We start from the raw sequence: 24,219 nt of genomic DNA, 5'->3' as shown, positions 1-24,219 counted from the left end.
AGTTAGCCAGTGGGAGATAGGAAACATTGAGTTAGAAACGCTGAACGTACTTAGCACAAGTCACATATTACAAGGCCATCAGTGATATGACAGGAATTTCAGGGTCTCCACCTATCACCAGGTGGTCGTCTCTACCTGTAGTTTACATGGAGTTGTTTTGCATTCTCGCTCAGAAGCTTGGCAAATCTTCCAGGAATGGCTTCTTTGCTGCAGTTCTTGTTGGTCGGTGTATACAGACGGATGTGCATGTTCATGTGCCCTTAGTGACACAAAAGGAATCCCTCAGAGTATCAAAATTTGAAATTTGGGCACTACTTAGGCACAGTATCAAATGAAAAGGCATTTTGTGTGGGTTCTAATCAACAGGGTGCCATTTAGTTTTGGATGAAGGGAGAGCCATTATTACAGGATGAGGGATATGACCTTGAAGCCTTGCTGAACCTGCTTTTGCATGTGTGTGTGTGTCTGGGAGGCAGGAGGGACTCAGACCACCCCACCTGCAGGAGTCTTGCACCTCAAGCTGTATGTTGAGCTTTTTTCGTTGTTGATAGCGCCTGTGCTGAGCTCCAAACTCAATGGAGTAAGCAGCCTGCTATAGGAGGACTCCATGTTAGCAGGTGTGCAGCATGCCTCTCCCTTGACTACAAGAAGGGATGAGAGCCTGCACTGCAGTGGTGTAGACGGTATTGCAAGATAATATCTTAATGAGCTGAAACAATCATAATGGGTTGTGAGGCAAGATTTTTAAGTAGTTCCTTTTCACCGTGGAAACTGCTGGGTGATGGTGCTTGAAGTCCATGAGTTCTGCAGGCACTCAGTATTCAGTAGCAATTATCATTAAGGGTAATTATTAAGTGGAGGGTCCCCCACCTCATTTCACTTTTGTTTTAAAGACAATCAGAGGAGTTGTGTCTCTCACCATACAGCTCTTAACAGAATACGTGATTTTAAAATGTAATGAGTATGTGAATTGTATGGTTTAAACAGTCTGTTGGAAACAAGCTTGGACAAAGGGGTATGTGGTGACTAGACCTTCTGAGACCTTGTCAAGTGTGGAATGGTGACTCACAATGCTGGGTGATGCGGTGTTGTTTCAGATAGATCGGTTCCTTAGAAAGGACAGGAAATGTTTAGGACTGGAAATATATCCTTTATCCTACTGAAGAACAGTGGCCTGCATCTGCCCCCTTGGCAGTCCTGACTATTTTGCTGACCTAGCCACGTCTGTTCCCATTCTCAAGGTTTTTTTTTTTTTTTTTGTAGGTTCCGGGATGGGGATGTTCTTCTGCACTTTGAGTGGCATGGGGTGTCTTGAGCTGTGTAGGAATTATATTCTGTATTTGTTTGTCTTTTCTCAATTAAATTCTAGAGTTCTTGAAGGAGGGGAGTGTGCTTGTGTTTTTCACATTTATGCTATATACGAAGTACTTTGGATATAAGCAACACCAAGAAAAAATTTCTTCAATTTTTAGATTGGTCTGTCAGTCCAATCTAACTTTGTAACTAATGTTTGTAACTTTGAGAAACATGTGCCACATATGCACCGCGGACCTCAGTGTCCTGTCCAGAATGCTTCTATGGAAAAGTCAATAATGTATCTACCTATGTCTTATCATAGTAGGTCAGTCCTGGCCCACAGGGAAGAGCTAAAAGATCTGGGAACTAGAGATTTACATGGGAAGACAGGGAATCAGAGAGGTGGAGATCCTAGCTATTGGCAAAGGAAGGATGGCCAGGCACTCCAGAGCACAGGCAGAAGCAGGGAGACTGCCATGCTTCCCGATTGGGGTATCCCTCAAGGTTGATAGACAACCTGGCTGTGCCTGGGGAGTTGCAGCAATTTTATCCCAGGCCAGTTAGACAGATAGACCAGTTCAGAAAGTTAGCGGAGATCTTGTGGGGATCCAGAGCAAAGTAGATACAGGGGGAAGGCTAATTTCCTGCACTGGGGCACATAGGGTGAGACATGGACAGATTGTGGAAATGGTCCTGCCACTAAACTTCCGTACCCAAATAAGGGCACCAGACTTCAAAACTTAGGGGACCACCACCAGCAAGAGAGTTGATGGAGGTGGGAGTGGGGAGCCTGCTTTGGAGCTCACACAGCCTGTGAGAAGTGACAGTTTTATGAGGGTCAACACATCTGTTTGACTTATGTGCTAAAGCCTGTCACTGCTGCACTGAACTCTGTGGTGTGGAAGATTTGCAGTGCCCAAGTGTGGCACCCTTTGCAGTGTCCAGCTCAACAGGTGTGACATGCTTTGCCGTGTCTGCCTTGACAGGTATGCCATGCTTTGCCGTGTCTGCCTTGACAGGTATGGCATGCTTTGCAATAACAGAGGACAGCGAGGGCAGAGTCAGCACAGAACACAGGGACCACATTTCAAATCTGCCTTTCAGATAAAAAAGTAACCTTGGGCAGGCAGCTTCATTTTCCTTTGGAAGATTCTGGGGAAGGTCCTCAACCTGCAAGAATGAAAATAAAATAAAAAACTGATAGCTCGTAAAATAAGTAACTCATGTCATGTTTGAACATATTTTCATACCGTTTCATTTTATATTTTTCTTCCTGAGCAACATTTGATTATTTTTCCACTATGTACATGAGAGGGATAGAGTAGGAAAGAGAGTGGTGTACACACACACACACACACACGCACACACACACACTGGTTGGTGACCCAAAGAAAATTTCATCTGGAAGAAGAAGCTGGAAGAAGAGGCAATGGCTGTGAGTTGATTTGGGGGCAAGGAGAATGAAACTGACGTAGTGGTTGTTCAACATTATGAGTGTATTAAATGCTACTGAACTGTTTAATTTAAACAATTAAAGTACTACTTCTGTGTTATGCTGACTTCACTTCAATAAAAGAAAAAATATTCCTTATACTCTGTTGCCGGTTTACCCTGCCCGCATGTCTTTTTGCTAGTCTGTTGCCCCATCCTTTTCCCATTCAAAAGAAATCAAAAGACTTGTCATTGACAGTGGCTCCGACTTGTGCAAAGCTGGCTTTGTTGGCAATAATGCCCTCAGGGCCATGTTTTCTTCTATCATGGACCCTCAGGGCTATGTTGGGTGCCCCTGACAGGCAGGCTGTCATGGTGGGCGTGGACCAGAAAGACTCCTTCCTACAGGGGTGACAAGGCCCAGAGCAGGAGGATTATCCTGACCCTAAATGACCCTATCAAGCAGGGCATTGTGACCAACTAGGATGATGTGGAGAAGATCTGGCACCATGCCTTCTACAGTGAGCTGCGTGTAGGCCATGAGAAGCACTTGGTGCTTCTGACTGAGGCCCCCCCCGAACCTCAAAACCCACAGAGAGGTGAAATAGACAATGATTGGAACCTTCAGTACCCCAGCATGTATGTGGCCATTTAGGCTGTGCTGTTCCTTTATGCATCTGGGCACACCACCGGCATTGTCATGGACTCTGATGACAAGGCCACACATGCAGCACCCATCTACGAAAGTGATGCCCTTCCCCATGCCATCATGCATCTGGACCTGGCTGGCCGGGACCTGACAGGCTACCTCATATAGACCCTGACTGATCAGGATGCAGCTTCACCACCACAGCTTGCTGGGAAATTGAGAGTGACATTAAGGAGAAGCTGTGCTATGTTGCCCGGGATTTTGAACAAGAAATGGGTACTGCTGCATCCTCTTCCTCCTTGGAGAAGAGCTATGAGCTCTCTGATGGGCAGGTGATCTCCTTCAGCAATGAGCAGGTCTGGTGTCCAGAGCTGCCTAGCCCTCTTTCCTGGCCATGGAGTCCTGTGGCATTCATGAGACCACCGTCAACTCCATCATGAAGTGTGATATGGCTATCCACAAGGACTTGTGTATCAACACAGTGCTGTCTGGTGGTACTGCCATGTGTTCAGCATTTCTGGCAGGGTGCATAAGGAGATCACAGCCCTAGCACCCAGCACAATGAAGATGAAGATCATTGTTTCCCTTGCAGGAAAGTACTCAGTCTGGACTGGCAGTTCCATCCTGGCCTCATTGTCCACCTTCCAGCAGATATGGATAGCGTAGGACAAGTCGGACCTCTCTATTGTCCACTGCAAATACTTCTAGATGGACTGAGCAGGTGCCAGCATCCTCTATAGGAGCTGGTTCTGACGTGTACACGCCTCATGCTAGCCTCACAAAACTGGAAACAAACTTAAATTTGTCTTGAAGCTTATATCCAATATCAACCCTGGATTGTCAAATTTGTTGCTGATTTTTGGCCCTATATTCAAGGTAACTGTTCCATTGGTATATATCTAATATCCTGTATTCCTTAGTCAGTGCGGCTCCGTCACTGTTTAAGAGAAATCCCTAGCCTGGTGGACCTGTGTGAACACTGTGCAATGAATGAGCTGTGCAGAGTATTAACTGACAGCTAACTCCAGGATTCCCAAGGCAGGCAAAGGTCCCTAAACCAGTTACCACTTCTGTCTTGCTGGTCTAACAGGGTGGGAAAGTCCGAGCCTATGGACCCAGTTTCTGTTCTGGCATTTTCCCTCCTGCAGCCATGGGTTGTTACTTGCCTTGAGTTGGGAACATTTGCGTTGACACCTGTAAACATATTCATCCTTTTAATTTATGTAAGGTTGTTTTGTATTCAGTTCTCTAAGAAATGACAAATTTGGGGTTTTCTACCATTCAGTGAGAACATTAGGCCCCATCCACACACAATTGTGTAAAGAAAAATAAAAGTTCTGTAGTAAAAAGCAAACACAAAAAAACCAATTCCCATATAAGGTGTGGCGAAAGCAGCCCTAGTTCATATGTGAGTGATGCAGCTGCATTCTAGTGTGTTGACTAAAGCTGGATTTGCTGAGAGGAGGTGAGAAAGGTTTGTTCTGAAGACAGCGTACCAGCACTGCTGTGGCAGGGGTGGGGATGGGGTGTGGTGGGGGGATAATGTTGATAGTGGTTGTGTATTGGGTGAGGATGAGGACAGGCGGGGGCAGTTAGCCTGGAAGCTGTTGCAGTAGTCTGGTCTTGTCTCTTCGCTCTAGAGGAAGTCCTAGACACCCCCCACTCCATGAAGTGAATGGGATCTTGGACTTTTCCATATACCCCTACATTTCCTTTTTATGTGCATTTAAATTTTGCCCATAAAAACGACTATGCACAATTCCAAGCGGAGAGACTCTTCCATTAGAGTGGGATCTCAAGATGGCAGGAAAATAGCAGTGGGGGAGAAGGGGGGTCTGGCCTTTTGTATATTTATGGGCTTTAGCTCAAGTTGACTGTTGACTTTAGGACTCACACTTTCTTAAATAATGACAAAGATATTTACCTTTTACACTCTTAGGCTGTATATAGTGTAGTCTTTCATAGATAACCTTCACCATACTTAATGAATGGGCCTCCAACATTTTCTCCTCTTCCTCACCTCCTTCCTCCTCATGTCCCCCAGTGCTAGACTAGGACCCCAGGACCGTACAAATACAAAGCTCTCAGATCTCCTTTAGAATATCTAATTCATATATCCCATTAGACATAATCTTGAGTTGTGGCCGAGGGTGTAGCTCAGTGATAGTGTGTGTTCATGCCACACACACAAAGCCCTGAGTTTAATCACCAGTACTAATAAAGCAAAACCAAAAATATGTGTGAGTGAAGTTCTAGATCATTCTTTATAATTGCTCTTATAAAATTATATGTAATATTGCTCTGTGTATTGTGTGGATCCTAAAAGAATTTAGGAGAGGTTTTGATTCCACATTCCAGTGACTCATCTTGTACATCCTCCTTGGTAGATTCTTGGTGTAAATTATCACTTGGCTTAAATTTCTCCGTTCCCCAGCAGAAATGGAGCCCAGTAAGGAAATGTTGCTGCTGTGTCTATTGTTTTAACGTTACCCTAGACTGTGTGCTGTTGGGATTTTCTGATGTGCGGTGTGGAAACAGCTGAACTGCTTCGGAGGCTCTCATGAGCTGAGCTGACTTGAGAACTTGGTGATTAATAGGGTAAAACTGTTTCTCTCCAGGCGGAGCCATGGCCTTGGTTTTTTTTTTTTTTTTTTCTCCCAGGTTAAAAGAACATTAGTCTTCTAACCAGGGATTTTTGCTGTCTTTATAGTGGAACAAATGCCTTTTTTCAGATCTAATCCCGGCGTGATAAATAAAGCTCTCTACAAGGTGCTCGGGAAAGTTCTAAGTAGCTCCCGAGAGGAGAGGCCTTTGTTGTGGAGGAAGAGGCCTAACCTCAAGGGTTAACCAGTCAGTCAGAGCATATGTAGGTCAGAGAGAAAAGTTCACATCTGGGTGTTAGTGACCATCAAGCCCTTTTCCGTGGTCCTTTCCACGATGATATATCTAAACATCCCTTGAGCTCAAGCCTCAGGGGTAGATTTATTGGAGCAAAATGTTCCTTGTCCGTATGATAAAGTTGTATATTTGTTTGCTTTGAAACTCAGATAAGCAGCAGTCAAGAACTCTGTGGTAGCTGTTATTTGAACAAACATGTTAGCAAGTATTATTGGCCACGTGTTCAAATATGCGCCTGGCATATTGTAGATGTTTGTTGATTGCTTGTTGGCTGAATGAGTGTCGAGTTTTATAAGACTGATGAGTCTTGTAAGGCACTGCCAAGTTGGTCCAGCAAGTGATGGCTGCACAGCTTTTGCTTTGTAGCTGCTTTGTTAAACTGTGTATATGGATTTTCTGGGTTGCTCTTTACATGTTGGATTTCAGGATTAAAATGTTTTTAAACATTTTAGGGGAAATGATAGTGAAGTAAATCCTATACATGAGCTTATTTGCTTTAGAGGCTTAAGAGTAATATGTGAAAATTTCCTTTGTCAAATTGAAGCATAAACATTCGAGTGTTTGCTTGTCAACACGTAGAATTTGGTAATTAATTTGTATTTGGAAAACTCAGTCCAGTTTTGAACATTTAGGGAGCAAGGTTTCCAAGTGTATCTCGCTCCCAGCCAAGAACAGCTGCGCCGTACATTGCTTTTCAGATGGCTTCTCTGTGACATCTGTGAAAACAGACGTCAGCAACTGAGCATGCCCGAGTGCATGGCGCTCTGCACATTCTGTGAGGTGTGGGGTCCAGGGTCTCTACTGGAACAGAACACCGTGCTCACTGGTATAGAAATACTTATTTGACTTAAATTTCATTTCTGTTCAGTAATAAATGGTAAGGACCAAAACCTCCCAATGTTAGCAGAAAGTATATACTACACTGATCAGTTTTTATTCGGATGTGCTCAAGTTCAAGACTCAGAAGACGATTCCTCATTAACGGCTTTAGTTTGCCCTGGGAGGTGCATGTCAGTGACTTACCTAGTCCTTGTGTGTTGCTGTCGCCAGTTAAAAGGAAATGACTTCAGACTCTACACTACTGTGCAGGCACCAACTCCACTGAAGCAGCTGGGGGTCAGGCGACCCCTGTTCTCTCAGCAGAACTGTCATGGAATCTTCCAGTTTCATCCCACACCTCCTTCCCCAAACCCAGCCCTTTCCGACTTACGATTCCTAGGAAAAGACAAGATCAGGCTTTTACGAATCAGCTGGTTAATTAGAGGTGACTGTAGGGCAGATTCGAAGTTTCTAGACATTCAGAGGATTAACTGTAGCAAAGTAGATTTCTCCTACTCTTGTACAGACTGTTTCCGTTTTTTACTAACAAAAGCATCACGAGGGAGGAACCACTGACCTGGCTTCCTCAACCCCCGTGCTTTCAATTAGGAGTCTATTATCTCATTCCAGGTAATTAGAAAAGGATATCCCAAATACTGCTTCATGTAAATATGGTTTTTGCCTGTGTTATATTACTAGGAGTTCTGAACACATCTGGAGCGAAGGCAGCCCAGGGGACATTAAAAGCGCACTGTTTGGGTTGGCACAGTGACATTATAGTATATGCCAATTTGTAATGGCTTTTGGAAACAGGCAGTTTTAAACTCTCCCTGAACTATTCCCCTGAGAAATTATTCAATTAAGTACAACTAAAATTAATGTTTAGCCTTTTTTTCCCCTTAAATAAAATAGGCAGCTATGGAGGGAAATCTGTGGTTCCTGCTGTGTTCCATGCTTGTGTTCCTATTTGACCCTGGACGTGAGCTCCCAGGAAATTGCTAGGCATCTTGGAATGACTGCCTTTTCTAGAAGATACATAGTTGCTAGACTCTGCTATGACTTTCCTATTGTGTAAATGACTCTCTGTGTAGGAAGCTGTAGACACCTGGGGTTCACCAAAGTTTCTGTCTACACCTGCAGGGAGTGGGGGCCCCAATGCAAAACTCCCAACTTCTCCTGTCTTTCTAAGTAAGTGATTCTCCAACTTTAATGGGTGTAGGGATCACCTGGGAGCTTATTAAAATGAAGATTCTTGAGTCATTAGATTGAGTCAGGCCTGAGGTTCTGCATGTCTAACAAGCTCCCAGGGGCTCGGACTGGCCAAGGACTACATTTGCAATAGGGAGGTTCTACACAGCAGCAGTAGGAGATGTGGGGGTGGGACTTGGACTCAATTTTGATTTCCAATTCGTAGCCTAGCCCTGAGCACATTCAGATGTGTATGTCTCTTGCTTTTCTCTCTAGTGTATGTCCTTACTTGATTCCCAGAATCAGTTCTTTTTTCCTCTCTCTCTCTCTCTCTCTCTCTCTCTCTCTCTCTCTCTCTCTCTCTCTCTCTCTCTCTCTCTGTGTGTGTGTGTGTGTGTGTCTGTGTGTGTCTGTGTGTGTGTCATCTGTCTGCTGCTGGAAGATGATACACTTCTCATTGCTCACAGGAGATAATGACATGGGGTTTTGTTACATGCTTTCTCAGGATTCAGGCATTGTCCTGCCTTGTTTTCTCAGCTCTCTTTTCTAGCTAGGTTAGGAAGAAGAGCCGATTAACTGATACTCCTTTTTCCGTGTTTCTGAACACACATGCCAGAGCCCTGGTGAGTATGTGTGACTTTATGGCTTCCATCCAACACTGACTTCCAGAGTTTGACTGCTTACCTTGTTACCTTGTAAGTCCAGGCTTTGATGGTCAGTGTATTCAAGGGTGGTCAGACTGAAACATAATTAAGATCCACATTCAGTGAAGTTCCTTAGAAGACTGGCTCATAGCCCTGGCAGTTCTTTATCTGCAGAGAGGGCATTCCACAAGAAAATCTAAGATTCCACCTGCTGACTGACTGTCCCCTTCCTAATTACGGCAAGCAAATTGATTGTGAAGGAGTTTCTAGATGGGTAGAGGCGAAGATGGCCTTACTGTGGCCAACACTATCTATTTCTGATATTCTATCTCAAAGAGAGTCTGGGATTTGCAGTGTGCTTGCTCAGTGGGAGAACGTTTGCATAGCAAGCTCTAGTGCTTCGCGGCCATGGCAGGCCCTGGAAGCAAAGCCAGCCCAGCACTTGCTTTAAGTTTTAGATCCTCACCCCCAATGTCTGTCTTCAAGCTCTTCCTCTTTTAGTCCATCCTCTGTGTTTTCCGTTTTGTTTTGTTTTGTCTCACAACAATACTGTTTAAAAATACAGTTCTGGGGACTAGAGAGATGACTCCAAGGTTAAAATCATTTGCTGCTCCTACAGAGGACCCAGGTTCTGTTTCCAGCATCCACGTGGCCGCTCATGACTCTTCGTAAGTTCCAGGGGATCTAACTCGCTCTTCTGACGCTATGGGCACCGGATAAGAATGCGGTGCATGCATGTGCAGCTAGACCCAGCATGCACATAAAGAATGTGATCTGGTTGTGTCACCTAGCTTCCTGTCATTCTTCATGTCCTAACCAGTACTTCTGAGACATCATCCTTTTGCTATTAGACCGTAGAAATTATTATTTAATGTTCTTCTTTGGATCTGAACTTTTAAAACTTAATTTTCTTTGTTATCAAAGTAGTGCCACTTTGTAGTTTGAACATAAAATTAGGCCTTCCAAGAGTGACAGTTCCTTCCTTGCCACAAAGTCCCACTCCTTCCAACAATTCCCGCAGTTCTTAGTTTTTCAGAGTTCATCACTATCCATTTCTTTTTTATTGTTGTTTTTCTTTTCTTTTTCTTCATTTGTTTATTTTGTTTTTTGTTTTTAAGACAAAGTCACACTATGTAGCCTTGGCCGGCCAGGAGCTGGTTAGACAGATCAGGCTGGCTTCACATTCACAGAGCTCCGCCTGCCTCTGCCTGCCAAGTGTTGGGATCAAAGGCATGCGCCACCATGCCCAGCCTTATTCATATTCTGTAGAACGTGATGCTGTTTCGTCGTCTTTCCCATGTTGGGCATGTTTATTTCTTCCTAATGGAGATGTCGCCATAATTTACAGTAATCCTGCACAATTCCCCCTCTGCCTCATCCCACACACGTTTCCATTAAATCAGTGTTGATGGCATTGTGACTGTGGAAATGCTGTTCGTGGTTGAACCGCAATGTGTGCTATGATTGGATCTTTATTTCATTAGTATATGCTTTCCCTCCAAAGCCGGTAATTGCTTCTTGGTTTTGAATTTGCTTAGTTACCTGTGTTGACACATCCCCCACCTAGCCCTCTGCTTAAGCTGGGATCCTGGGGTTCCTGTGCGCTGTTTGTAGTTTACCGATGAATTTCATCACTTAATTGGCCTGTCTTTGCTTTCCTGGATCCTTCAACTCTCTGGTTCAATCTGGACAACTGCCTGAGCTTTCCTGACTTCCTGTTCCATCCCAGGGGAGCTTCAGTACCCTTTGTCTCTGCCATGCACATACTTGCATATTCCCCATCTGCCCAATCTTTCCTTGTTCTTGCCATTGCTGTTCTGGTGGAACACACTCTCTGAGAGCATCTGAAGGACAGCTTTGTGAACTGTGAACATCTTAAGGCTATGTGTGTTTGAGCATCACTGTCCTTTCCCTGCAGACTGGAAGGTTGGGAGTTGGTTGTCTGGTTTGAATTGTGAAGGCTTCTCTGTGGAGCTCTCTGTTCAGTTCTCCACCGCATGGGAGCTGGTTTTCGGCCTTCTCTCTGACAGCTTTAAAAACTTCTCTCCTTTCGTACTCGGAAATTCAGTGTTCAGGTGCCTCATTTTTGAATGTAAACATTTGGTCATAAATCAACAGATAGTCTGAAAAAAATTACTAAAACTAAAACCTAGGGTAGTATGAAGAGAAGTTGAGGGGAAGACAGCCACCAAGGAACACACACACACACACACATATACACACACACATGCACACAAGTGTACATGCTTGCTTCTTTTTCTCTTAGATTATACTCATACTGAAATGGGGAAGAAGAGAAAGAGTTTATCCAAATGTTGATCACTCTCCCTCCCCCCTTCCTCACTCTCGCTCTCTCCCTCTCCTTTTCCATTCCTCTCTCTCTCTCTTTCTGCACAGGTCTGGTAGAGATAGAAAGCAATGCATTTGTAAAATTAAAACAGAAGGTATAAAAAGGGACCGTCAGAGAACAAGGAAGAGTTTCTAGGAGAAAAGTGATAAAGACTAGATGGTTAACTTTCCCACCGCAGATGCCCTGGGCTGCACCCAATTCTTACCCAAATACCCGGGCATCTCTGAAATCCGTCCGAAGAGGAAATATGGAGACGTCAAGGTGATGTTCCTAAGGAATGAGAAAAATGCAGACTATGTTTAGTCTGCAGTTAGATGGAAATCTGAGCTGTGCATGGCATGTGCCCTGAGCAAAGCCTTTGCATTGAAATCCAGAGTCCCTGCCCCCCAACATCTTGTGCCCCAGCACATGTTAGAAATCTGAAGTGGATAAACCACAGAGCTTTCGTAAGTCTGTTTTAACATCTGTAAAGCACACCACAGCTTCCCTGCTCACTCTCATTGGTGGGAGGCCAAATGAGGTACGGTATAGTTAGAACAATTTTATGGGGTCGTCATCGTGTATTTTAAAACTCCCGAGTATATGAGAACAAGTGGAAACAGGTGACGTAAGGCTTATCTAAAAGTAATACAGTTTGCTGAATTTCATGGAATGCTAGTCTTTTTTGTAAAGGTCCGAAAGAGTGAGCCCAGAAATGACATTGAGAAGGCTTGCAGTCTCTCGCATTCTCTTTGGGAATTAACATTTTGTTTCCGCTGTGTTTTCCTGTCTCCTTTCTGTTGCTGTGATAGAATTCTCAGACTGAAAGCATCTTAGGGAAGGAAAGGATTTATTTCTGCTTCCAGCAGCAGTCCATCATTGAGGGAAGCCTGAGCAGAAACTTGAAGCAAAAACTATAGAGGAATCCTGCTTGCTGGCTCTCTCACTACCCTGTGCGTGGCTGGAGCTTCTGTACACCGAGGACCACCTCTAACAGGCTGGGTCCTCCCACATCAATTAACAAGATAACCTCTACAGATATTTCCCAGGCCAGTCTGATTTGGTCAATCCTTTCTGAGATGATGCTAAACTAAGGGGCCAATGTCTTTAAGGCACTGCATGTTTTTAATTCTAGAGGCAGAGATAGAAGCAGGCAGATCTCTGTGTATTTGGGCTCAGCCTGGTCTATGTCGTGAGGTCCCAGCCAGCCAAAGGGACACAGTGAGAGTCTATCTCAGGAACGACAACAACAGCTAACTAGGACTCCATGTCGCCACGTCACATAAATCTGAACATGCTGTAGGCTGTTCAGGAATGGAAGACTGAGATACAGGAATGGAAGACTGAGATCTGATTGGTATGGGCAAGTCTCAGAGGAAATGAAACGTCCCTGGTATAGACAGATCCTGTGGAATTTGAGATGTAGGCTCTTTTTCAAAGAGAACAGAGTTCTAGTAGGTGTGGATGGAAGGATGCATGAGTAAGTGTGGTTTGCTGCTTCTGTCCAAGCATCAGTACTTTCAAGGTTTGGCTTGTCTAAGGTTTGGTAGGTCCAGGACTTTGGTGGTCAGTCTAGATACTTAGTGAAAGACTCTCAAGAGGATTAAGTAATATAATAGAGGTATAAACATTATCCATGATTTCAATCGTTGCGAGTGAAGAAATGTCAGCAATAGCTTTGGCGAACAGTTGGGAGTTTTATTCTGATCTGCTACTTGATGTTTGCTAATCATGGCTTGCCTAACAAAAACACAGCCAGAGCGTAACAAAAGCACTACTCAGCCAGGTGGCAGTGGCACATGCCTTCAATCCCAAGAGGTGGTGTCAAGCAGATCTCTGGGAGTTCAAGGCTAGTCTGGTCTACAGAGTGAGTTCCAGGACAGCTAGAACTGTTACACAGAGAAACCCTGTCCTCATCACCTCTCCAAAAAATAGTAAAAGGCACTACTCAGATATTTTGAGAACAAAGTAATATGTGTCTAGGTTTGTAAGATTTGAACAATTCAATCCAATATGCAAAAGTTGCTAAGTGTCATGGTTAGCTTTAATTGTCAGCTTGGACAAGCTAGTCAATGAGGGATTGTCTACATTGGGTTGCCGGTATGCATGTCTGTGGAAGATTCTCTTAGTAAAGTTAATTAATGTGGCAAGTTCAAGCCCATCGTGGGTGTCCCCATTCCCTCCACAGGGGGTCCTGAGCTGAAGAAGAGTGGAGAAATCTAGCTGCGTACAATCAAGCAGCTGAACACATACACACTTGTTTCTGCTCTGACTATGGATGTGATATGATAACTGTTTCAGTTCCCGTTACCTTGACTTCCCTTCTATTATGAACTGTATCATGGAACGGTGAGCGGAAGTAAGCCCTTTCTCCCCTAAGTTGCTCTTTGTCAGAGCATTTTATCATAGTAATGGAAATGAAGCTAGAGCAGCCTCCTAATAAGGTAAACAGTTCATTTCAGTAAATAGTGATCGGCATTTCCCAATAGGGTTCTTTACAAGGGAAAGTTAAACAGCCTCATCTTTCAAACAAGACAGAGCAAACAATAACAAACAAGACATCTTGGGATATCTGAGCTGATGATTTTTTTTTTCTGGGTGTTCTGGGAAAAAAAAGCCCCTAGAATTAAGCAGCCATGGTTTTACCTATAACCATCCATATGACCTTGGACAGATCACATGACCTCAGAGCATCACCTTAGCATTGTCGCCAGGACTGATGGAGATTGACCTTGCTCATAGCAGTTGTTTGCCTCCCTTTAATGTGTCTGCATTGTCCCTCATCATAGGGAAAAGGGCTTACTTGATGTGTCATTCTTAAATCCAATTTAGCTATAAGTTTGGTTTTGTTGTAATCTAGTTTTTAGAGCAACAGAGAAATTGAGAACAGAACCTAGGACTCTTACACGCCCCACACCTGGCTTCACTGTTGAATATTGTGTGTTGGTGTGATGTGGTCTGTTTATGACCATTAGTGAGCCTGAGTGGAAGTATTAGGAATTAAAGCCACCGTTTTCTGAATCTTCATTTGGTGCCATTTCTGTTCATGATCTCATCTAGGACATTAATTTTATTGTCACCTCCTGTGACAGCTTCTCATACTGTCCTTTTTCCTATGGTGCTGACCGTTTTGAGGAGTACTGTTCAAGTCTTTAAGTTTTTATTACATTTATTTGTGTATTTAGTGTGTGTGTGCTGTTATGCCACAGCACTCATGTGGATGTCAGAGGACAGTCTCTGGGCATTTGTTCTCTCTTACCATGTGGGTTTTGGGAATCAAACACAGACCATCAGACTTGGCAGCAAGAGCCTTTGCCCACTGACCATCTCATAAAACACCATGCTCAGGTATTTTATGGACTCTTGCATGGTTTGAATTGCTCTGATGGTTTCCTTGTGGTAACATGGACTATGAGTTATAGGGAAGAAAACCAGAGAGATGGGCCATTTTTATTCTATTACATCAAGGTTACATGCTAACAATTCAGTTTATGACTTCTTTCATTGTGTTTTTCAGGCTTCTTCACCATAGGGTCACTGATACTCCTTTCTCCTCTGCTTGGTTTCTAGACTGTTCTATGAGAGGCTGTCACAGCATGCTGCCTGTAGCCCAGTGGGGAGTTACACTCTGCTCCTTGGAAGTGTAGTGTCTGTGTAAACTATTTGGAATTCAACGCGAGGGATTTGTTTCTCCTCCCTCAGTTTTGAATTTGTTTAGTCATATGTTTATATCAGTGTGAACACTTGGATATTTATTTTTCTACTTTTTGGACTTTTAAAACCTTTATTTATTATTGTATGTGAGGTGGTGCATTCAAAGGACAACTTTATGGAGTTGCTTCTTTCCTGCCACCTTAACGTAAGTTCTGGGAATCAAACTTGGGTCGCTGGGCTCACACAGCGAGCAGTTTACCCAGTAAACAATCTCACCAGCCCCTCTCCTCTGTATACTAAGTCCAAACTGTTTACTTTGCTGCTTAGACTGCTCTCAGTTGGCCTTTGGGAAGGCCTGTGGTTGACACATCTGCTCCTTCTACCACTGGACTTCTTGACCCCATTTTATCTGTCACTACAGGATACTTCAGGGTTATAGTCTGTATTTTCTGCCTCAGTTTAAAAACCCGTTGTTTGATTAGGGATTTGTAGTTGTTATTTGAGGAAGGTTATTAGAAACCCAGCTTGGATGTTGGTATTCTTGTTGCTATAGAGAATATTGGTTTTCTCAAGTTTTCTAGACAGACAAAGCATAGAATGATACATGAATTTGCCAACATAATACATACATAATTTAGTTTCCACATACATACATAATTGTCCATATCTGTGTTAGGCTACACGTGAGTTCCCAGTAATGTCTCTGGTCTGATCCATAGTGGCAGCTATTGTTCTAGACCCATCCCCTTGCTCATCTGTACACATCCACTGACATGAGAATCTGGCTCCCACCATTAGCCACCCATTTCCTTAGTGCTTCAGTTCCAGTGGCTACGGATACCATGTGAGGAGTGCCTCCCTGTCCCCATGGGAACCAGCATGATCACCTAGAACCCAGCGCTTCTCTACTGTTCCTTTTGCCTTTTGCCCTGTAGATGCACCTTTTCTAAAGCCATGTAGATCAGCGTTTCTTCCGATACTTTCTCATCAGCCTTTCTTACATTTATCAAATAGATCATTGCTCTTTTACAGTTTACATTACTTCCTAAAACCTCCAACCTCCAAAATGACTTTATTTTTAAGTGATGTAAATTAAGGTTCACTCTGAACTCTTCTATGAGTTCTGACAAATGTATACCACCACCTACTCACCATTACAATATCATACAGAATATTTTCACTGCCCTAAAAATTCCTGTGAGTCACCTCTTCATCCCTCTCCTCCTCCTCAACTGCTGGCAGCCATAGGTTGCTTTACTCTCTCTGTAGTCGTGTCTTTTCTGGGATGTCATATAATTGAAATCATACGGTATATCGTAACCTTTTATGCATGCAGGTTGCTAAGAAACACATGTTGGTTATCTGTAAATCATTGCAGTCTGAGCTGAACAAGTTAGCCTCAGGATTCCAGGCTTCTCAACGTTGGAAGATGGGTGTTTTGTTTTGTTTTGGGCTTTTTTTTTTGTCAACTTGGTTTTGTTTTGTTTGAGTTTGTGTGTGTGTGTGTGTGTGTGTGTGTGTGTGTGTGTGTGTAACTTATTTAGCAAAGAATTTTGATGTGCTTACATTTTTTTTTACAGTAAACATCTTACTGAAGGGCCATAAAAAACAGTGAAGCCTCTGCTAGGGCTTTTTAATGTCTAAATAAGACAATTTATGTAACACTCTTAGCTCTATGGTTCCACTCTTAGGTGGGTGCTATCTTCTTTGAGCTCTATGGTTTTCTTAAGATTTAATAATTTTTGTTGCTTTCATATTGATGCTTTTCTTAAGCTTGAAATTTATTGATTTTCGAAATTGTATGTGTATATGTTTAGGGGGCGGGGCATGCACACTTTGGTACCCACAAAGTCTAAAAGAGGTGCCAGCTTCTCTACAGCCGGAGATCCAGGCAGTTGTGGCCACCTGACGTAGGGGTGGGAACTGAACTCAGGTCCTCTTCAAGAGAAGTATGTGCTCTTAACTAATAAGCCGTCTTTCCAGCCCCACACTTTGATTTTTTTCAAGACAGGGTTTCTCTGTGTAGCCCTGGCTATTCACTTTTTAGACCAAGCTGGCCTCGAACTCCTTGAGATCCCCTACCTCTGCCATGTAAGTGCTGGGATTAAAGGTGTGTGCAACCACTGCCCAGCCAACATTTTTTAAATTGAAAGAGTATTGTGAGTCCGGGGAGATGGTTCAGTCAGTAAACCACTTCCATATAAGTGTGAGGTCCCAGAACCCATGTAAACAGGAATACATAGCACCCAGGTCTATAACCCAGTGCATTCTTACAAGGAGATGAGAGACAAATCCATGAAGCTTGCAGGCCAGCTAGCCTTACATACAGTAACATGGCGAGGAAAACAAAAACAAGAAAATGGAGAGTTCTTATCTCAAAGAGGATGAAATGTGAAGACCAGCATCCAAGGTTGTTCTCTGCCTTCCACACATATGTCAAGAAATTGTGTACCCACATTCACACACAAATGTGCATATGTATACATTGTGCGTGCGCACGCGCGCGCGCGCGCACACACACACACACACACACACACATATTCTAGATACACACATACGTGAATTGAGCTAAAAACAACTATTCATTGGAATCTGCGGAGAAGTCCAGTGGGTCTGAGTTCTTGTTGTGCAAGCATGAAGTTTTAAGTTTGGATTTCAGCACTCATGGGGGGGAAAAAAGCTGGGCATGTTTGACCATGTACCTACAGCCTCAGCATTATGGGAGGTGTTAGCAAGATGAGCGGGGTTTGCTGGTCACCACGCAGCTCCAGGTTCAGGAGAGACCCTTTCTTGTAGGAGCAAGGCAGAGAATGATAGAGAAGGGCATCAGATGTGCTCTTCTAGCGTCTATTGGCACCCCCACCTACCCCTACCTCAAATACTGTAGATTATCTGAATAGTCACTAACCTGGATGACCCTTTATTGTGTCTTGCTGTGCGCTCTCAGCCCACATTTGTATTTGTGTGTAATTGTCTTGGCTGGTGCTAGCAGAAGGTATTTTTAACATGTAATAATTTCCTGCCAAGAAAAGATCAGACAGTCAACTAGGCAACTTGTAAAGGATGTCCCAGGGCTGGAGAGCAGGAAAGCCTCGGGGGACCCGTACTGCACTCTGGGCCATATTCAAAATATGTGCAAAATAACCTTAACTGTTAATGTTGCTGGCAAGAAGAATCTTAGCTGTTATTGGCAATGTTGAGGATCAAACCAGGGCTTCGTGCATGCTATGCAAGCACTCTTAACTCAGCCTGTGCTTTTTAATCTTTCTTATATTTTACTAAACTAAAGATCCATAACCCTAAAGAAAACTTTTTGCTTTAATTTTGTATTTGATAATTTAAATATGGTGGCTGATCAATAGTGCAGAATTTCCTATAGCTTTATAACTAGCTCTCTACACTTCAAGACTGGGAAATGATAGCTTAGCACATGGCACATTTTCAGTAAATATTAGTCGTCGTTGTTATGGTTTTAAATACTCTGAGCTTTTAGTAATGTGCTAGTCTTGTCTGGCTGGATTCCCTTCCCACATTTGGCATGTTCACTGCTGCAAGTCAGACTGATTGCTCTCTCTCCCTTCCCTTCCTCCTGTGCTCAGAGCAGCTCTTAGCATGACCAGCACCACTGCTTCTGGTCAGTCTGGTAGAAAAAGCACATTCTGCACACTCTCTGTGTGTGCACACACATGTGTTTATGCAGGTACATAGGTGTGTGTGTGTGTGTGTGTGTGTGTGTAGGTCAGAGGACAACCTCAGGTGTCCTTGTTCAGGTGCCTCCCTCATTTTCTTTGGAACTGGGTCTCTCATTGGACTGGAATGCTGCCAGGCAGGCCAGGCTAGCTGGTCAGTGGGTCCTCCTGTCCCCACCTATTTCTGGAATTGCAAGCATGTCACCACATTCAGCTTTCTAATGTCATCTGGGGAGCCCTTTTCAGGTTCTCATGTGTGCAAGTCACACTTTCCCATCCTTTCCATCCCTGAGCGTCACTGCACTGCTGCCCTCTGATGTCTGAAGACCTGTTTTGTTGGACTGGAGGGTAGCTCAGCAGTTAGGCACACCAGCTGACCTTCTAGAGTATCTGGATTCTATTCCCAGCACTCACATGACAGCTCACAGCCATCTGTAACCCCAGCCCCAGGGAATCTGCTGCCCTCTTCTGGCCTCGAAGGGCACCGATCGTGCATGTGTTACACAGACTCTCCATCATGTAGGTTCTGGGACCGCTAACCCACTGAGCCATCTCAGAGGCCCACTTCTCTCATCCTTAAATGTTCTTTAAGATTGGTTTTAACCTGTACTTCTCTTTACTCATTATTTTTGTGTTTATTCTTAAATGGACATACAACAGGGATTGGAGAGATGGCTCAGAGGTTAAGAGCACTGGATGCTCTTTCAGAGATCCTGAGTTCAATTCCCAGCAACCACATGGTGGCTCACAACCATCTATGAGATCTGGTGCCCTCTTCTGGCGGGCAGGCACATGTGCAGACAGAACATTGCATACATAAATAAATAAGTAAATAAATAAATAAATAAATATTTTTTAAAAATGGACATACAACAAAATTATTCTGTGTGTATATATAATTCTGTCTGGATTTGTGCAACCATTGCCACGAACAGGACACAGGACACGTCCACTTTCCCTAAACTTCCTCATGCTAGCTCTCTGTATTTGTGTCCACCCTCAGTGCTAACCTCTCACTGGTTGACCTATCCTCTGCCACTAAAGCTTTGTCTTTTGTTCATGTCCTGTAATTTGCAGCCGAAATTATTCAGTATTATATTTTATATATTGTGTATTTTAATGTTTCTTTGCATTGATAATTCTCTTGATTATTAGGAATAGCCGTATATACTCAAATATATGTAAATATATATTGATTTCTTTGAGACAGGGTTTCTCTGTAGCTTTGGAGCCTGCCCTGGAACTCACTCTGTGGACCAGGCTGGCCTCAAACTCACAAAGATTCACTTGCCTCTGCCTTCCAAGTGCTTAGATTAAAGGTGTGCGCCACTACTGCCCGCTTTAAATTATATTTTTTTTAACTTTTAAATTTTGTTTTGTTTTGTTTTTTTGAGACAGGGTCTCAGTGTGTAGCTGTCCTGGGACCCACTGTGTTGAGCAGGATGGCCTTGAACTCACAGAAATCCATCTTCCTCTTGTGCTGGGATTAAAGGTGTGGGCCTCCCTACTCCCATCTTATACTCAAAGTTTTACAGTCTGCTTAGAGTCAATATCTAACCTTAGCCACACCAGTTCTTTATTCTCTATTTCTTTGTAGTTTTCTTCTCTATTATACTTAACGCATGTCAACAAAACAGACACTGTAAGGCTTTCTTCCAACTGCCAAGTATATATTAAATGTATGTACTTTGTGCAGACTCAGCTGCTGAGTGTTTCTATGTAGAGTATGTAGGTATTTACCACTCCTTTGCCTTTCTCATCCTTCATGTTGCAGGCTTCTTATGGGTCTTGTTTCCTTTCTTTCTGAAGAACTTCCTTGAATGATTGTTTGAGGTGGATCCACTGGCAAAGTGTGTGTGTTTGGTTGGTTGGTTGGTTGTTGTGGGGTTGTTTTTGTTTTGCAGTACAGTGAATGGAGCCAAAGACCCACTCTACTACAGCTCTGTACCCATAGCTCTGAGTATCTTTATTTCACCTTCATTCTTAAAAGATATTTTTCCTGAATTCAAAATTCTGTATTGACAACAGTTTTCTTTTGGCACTTTAGAAAATGTCTTTGCATTTTTATTCTGGCCGCTATGGTTTCTGTTGAGAAAGCCACAGCCTTTGCATCTTTGTTCCCAATAAGGAACCTGTCGGTGTCTTTGGTTGTTTTAAGTTTTCTGTCTTTATCTTTTGGTTGGTTTCAGTGCTTGTTAGCCTTGTCCGGGTGTGAATTTCTTTTGTTTATCTTGTTTGGGATTTACTGAGCTTCTGCTCCAGTTAGAATTGAAGCATGAAGCGATTCTACAGAGATCTAACCAGTAAATTAATAGATACTATGAGACTTGATTCCCAACAGCCCCATAGCATTGATTTTTAACATCAGTTAGTGATCCTTCCTGAATTAGCTGTTTCATAGTTGGTTGCAAAGAGTATGAATCTTTGAACTTTTACAGAAGACAAAATTAGGCATAAACACGGGTGAGTGCTCATTGAAAGCCACATTAGCAATACTTTGCAGAGAGAGACAAAGTAGTAATTCAGGGGGAAATGAGATGGAGGTGGTGATGTTAGGGTTTCTTCAGCCTCTTTTCTTAGCCTAGGTAAAATGTAAATGGGAGAACCACTTTGTGATAATTAGGGTTGGGCATATAGTTCCCTGAGTGGTTGATCACTTGCTTTGCATTCAGTCCTTACTACCATACACACACACACACACACACACAAATAAGCACATTTTGTGATAATTACCTGAACTAAGGGTAAAAGTTTAGTTGTATTTCACAACCAAAATGTAAATTTTAGCTCTAAGTTTCATAGTTGCATCATTTTTGGATTCAAACTTAGTGGTATCATTGACTACTATGACTTATAGTTTCTGTAATTACACAATGACTCAACTGATTTGATTTCCCTTTTTTTCTGTTCATTTTGTCATCATCTGAAAATGGTATTTAAGGACACTTAGAAACGTTTTGGCAGGGAAATGGCATGGGAGTGGTATATGCATGTACTTTGGGGAGACAATGTCGTCTCTGACATACTTTTCTGACAGAAATGCTATTTGTTTGCAAAAAAATAGAGTATGCCCTCTAACATATATAGATCTTTACATGCATAAACAGATATAGAAGCATAAAAGTATTTGTATATACACATACATACATATATACACGTACACACATATAACTCTTTGTTATGGTAAATTGTTATCACTTTTTTCTGTCACTGAATAGTTTTGCATGCTTTCTGCAAATGGAAGCTGACCCAGCAGATCCACTCACACACGGTGAACATCGGTGTAGCATGAAGCAAGTGTTCTCCGCCACATAGTCCTGCTGAGTGGAATGAGTTTAGCATGTGTTATTTACTCTGGTCTTTCCACCACTTACTTTGTGTTCTGAAGTGATGCTGTAGCTGCTAACAAAAGCATCTGCCGTGAAAACATGTATCCAGGTGATCTTGCTGGAGTTTGAAACTGTGTACATTGTGACAGCTCTCAGTGCTTTTGAGTACATGGAGATTAAAGATGGGCAGGCAGTTAGTGGATTTGGGCAATTCTTTGATGCCGCCAAGGATCTCACAAACTTCGCTGCAACATGGGAAGGAAAAACACCAAGAAGTGACTGAGTGGCAGCTAAGCAGCACTATGACCAAAGGCTGCCTGCACAGCCAGGAGATGTGAGTGATTACATCCTGTGAGGCACTAAGCACTTTAACAAACCTAGAAGTTTGATCTCCCTCAGTGTCTTTTCCATGACCTCATTCCCTGCATTCCTGAGATGGGTGAGCACTCTGATTCTCTGAACAGTTGCATCTCTTTCTCTGTGAACACACACCATAGGCTCTCAAGAGAATTTCTTTGTTTTGGATACAGGTCCTTCCGATGCTACCCCATGCGACTCCAGCTCCTGGGCTCAAGCAATCACCCACCTCATTCACTTCAGTCTCCCGAGTGGCTGGGACTGTGCTGGCTGAGAGCGGCTAGATTTTGCGTCCCTGGATCACAGTTGTCTTCCCACTTCTTTACCCCCTTGTTTGCTGGTGTTTGCTGGATGCTGTGTGATAATGTCTTTCCTTTTTTGGTGAACTTCCTCTCCTCCCTGCCATGTGAATTTTGCAGAATTGCTCCTTTATTCTCAAATTTAGAAATTAGACGAGGAATTTTCCTGGCTGATGGACACTTCCCATTGACATTGCATAGCACTTGGGTTTTTGTTGGTCTTACAGGAAGACTGCGTTTTTTATCACATCAGAGGGATACCTTTTTCCTTTGATTTTTAACTCTTCTGTTTTCCTAGCTCTTTATTCCCACCTCTCTATTTTATTTGCTAACATAATTTGTCCTTTCTACGCCCTTTTCCTGTCTTCTGGGGCGTATTTACTAACCTCTTCCCTAGTGTACAGCGACTGCCTTCATTATGTTTTCCTTTGACAGTCAGGCTTCTGTCGTGTTGTCAATGGTGTGAAATTGCCGCCTTACTTTTGCTTGTGGCACTGACTTAGTGTCTTCAAGGGGGAGAGACCATCTTGAGTATTCCCAGGATGTTCTTTTATTGCCCATCTTTGTACTCAGTTCTGTGTCCGTCTGTTTGTAGGGGGAAGGAAGTGTTTGTCTTAGCACAGGCTCTGTTACCCACTTCCGACTTAGATGAAAGGCTCTGGTTTAGGGTCTGAAGGAAGCATGAGAGGAGCCCTCGCTTTCTGCCTAACGCACCCCTGCTAGCTCCTACCCGTGTGCCACCCACCATGTGTAAGGTGTGAGCAGGCCAGGGAGCCTCCCCACAGGAGACTGGTGACTCCTGAGGCTCTGCAGGAGCTGCGAGCAGCTGCCCTGCTAGAGGGAGCCATAGGCAGGGAATGGGGGAGGTAAACTGATAACTTTTGAATTTCTATTTATTTATTTAACTATGTGTATGGCAGTTTTGGCTTTGTGTATATACTTATTTATCTGTGTACCACATGCATACCTGATGCTCATGGAGGCCTGATGAGGGAATAGAGAGAGTTACAGATGGTTAGGAACCTCCATGTGGGTGCTAAGAGTTAAACTTGGGTCCTCTAGAAAAGCAATAAATATGCTTAATCACTGAACCATCTCTCCAGCCCCTAAACTAGTAACTTTAAGAAAAGTCCACTGTTTTTTTTTTTTAAAAAAACACATCTTCAAGTATTATTAATGATATTAAAGTCATACAGACTTCACAGCTCCAGAGTCTATTATGGCTACAAAAGACATAAAATTCACCTGAAATTATACAGCATTTGTTCTGCCTTTATAGAGAATTTACTGACATTGAAACCGAGAATAGAGGCTGGGTGGCAGTGGTGCACACCTTTAATTCCAGCACTTGGGAGCCAGAGGCAGGCAGATCTTTGTGAGTTTAAGGCCAGCATGGTCTACAGAGTTGAGTACACAGAGAAAAAGACAGAGAGAGAGAATGAGAATAGAAAAACTTATGAGCTCTGGAGTTCACTGGTTGACATCATTCAGTATTTCTTACCGTGTTCGGTTGTCAGTGTATTACGTTCACATGGTCCGTGTTCATCCAGGGTTGTAGTGGCACTTGGTGTCACAAATCAACATGCGACAGAAATGTGAGCGCCTCTCAGAATCAACGCAAATGCTTCCTGGGAAAT

General features: G+C 43.2%; 1 protein-coding gene and 1 pseudogene across 1 annotated transcript in view; both read left to right on the top strand.

Annotated features, from left to right (window-relative positions):
* Nucleotides 1–24,219, top strand: part of Stx8 (syntaxin 8) — a 254,857-nt gene that overhangs the window by 113,231 nt on the left and 117,407 nt on the right. The gene's annotated exons all lie outside the window — the stretch shown is intronic.
* Nucleotides 2,726–4,042, top strand: LOC148120925 (actin, cytoplasmic 1-like; annotated as a pseudogene).

The sequence above is a fragment of the Myodes glareolus genome, chromosome 9 (assembly GCF_982192425.1).
Source record: "Myodes glareolus chromosome 9, mMyoGla1.1, whole genome shotgun sequence".
NCBI classification, from domain to species: Eukaryota; Metazoa; Chordata; class Mammalia; order Rodentia; family Cricetidae; genus Myodes; species Myodes glareolus.
This window is presented reverse-complemented; position numbering and strand designations above follow the sequence as displayed.